Source organism: Rhipicephalus sanguineus, chromosome 9 (genome assembly GCF_013339695.2).
Source record: "Rhipicephalus sanguineus isolate Rsan-2018 chromosome 9, BIME_Rsan_1.4, whole genome shotgun sequence".
NCBI lineage: Eukaryota > Metazoa > Arthropoda > Arachnida > Ixodida > Ixodidae > Rhipicephalus > Rhipicephalus sanguineus.
In genome coordinates, this window is record NC_051184.2 from 63,921,036 (window position 1) to 63,921,801 (window position 766).

At 45.0% G+C, this 766-nt stretch overlaps 1 non-coding gene across 1 annotated transcript; it reads left to right on the plus strand.

Annotated features, from left to right (window-relative positions):
- The first annotated feature begins 244 nt into the window (after positions 1 to 244).
- Positions 245 to 318, plus strand: Trnaf-gaa (transfer RNA phenylalanine (anticodon GAA)). The gene has a single exon. It is a non-coding gene; the product is annotated as a tRNA-Phe (tRNA).
- The last annotated feature ends 448 nt before the right edge of the window (positions 319 to 766 follow it).

Consider the following 766-nt stretch of genomic DNA (forward strand, 5'->3'; position numbering starts at 1 on the left):
CCTTAAAAACCATAATTACTAGTGTTAGAGATTAAATTGCTGACTTTAAACATGATTTCGTCCAGGATGGCGAAGTTTCTTGCGCTGTTTCCTAAATACACTCTCTCCACGCGTCTTCCTTGACTTTTATTCTTAAGGACCAGCCGTACCAGACTTGTGGCCACAAAAAAAAAAGAGTTTTCAATATGTGTCCAGTTGCTTCGAGTTGTCGATGAATTCGCCGTCGCGCTGCTAATTGCAAGCTTCCTGGTTACCTCAATTGGTAGAGCGACCGCCCCGAAAAGGCGTTGGTCCCGGGTTCGAACCCCGGACCAGGACGAATTTTTCGGTGACTAAGAGGCATTATTTCTGAGAAATCCGTATGACTTTCCTTGTGGCTTCGTGCTACAAATGGGTGGTTGTCTATTTTCCCTTTCTCAACCCTTCCGCCACCTTGCGGGATTCCGCAGAACTGATTTTCAATATAAGTACTCTATGAGTGTGGTCATAATCACAGCTGCTAGGATTCAATCATAAATCGTAATCACTTTCGCAATCGTTTCTCGTGTGATGACGAATTCCGAGCAGTTAATACTGCCGCGTTGCTGTCGGTACGTGGTTCTAATAAATATCACGTCAGATATCCGATTTCTATTGTCGAAGAGTGCAGAACTTCCTGGTTGCGGAGCACTTTCGATTGTCCTGTTCACTTCCCATGACAGTTTACTGTCGCGATCTCCAATAGGTGGTCTGCAAAATGAGAGCCCCTGCAATAGTTTTCCCTGAG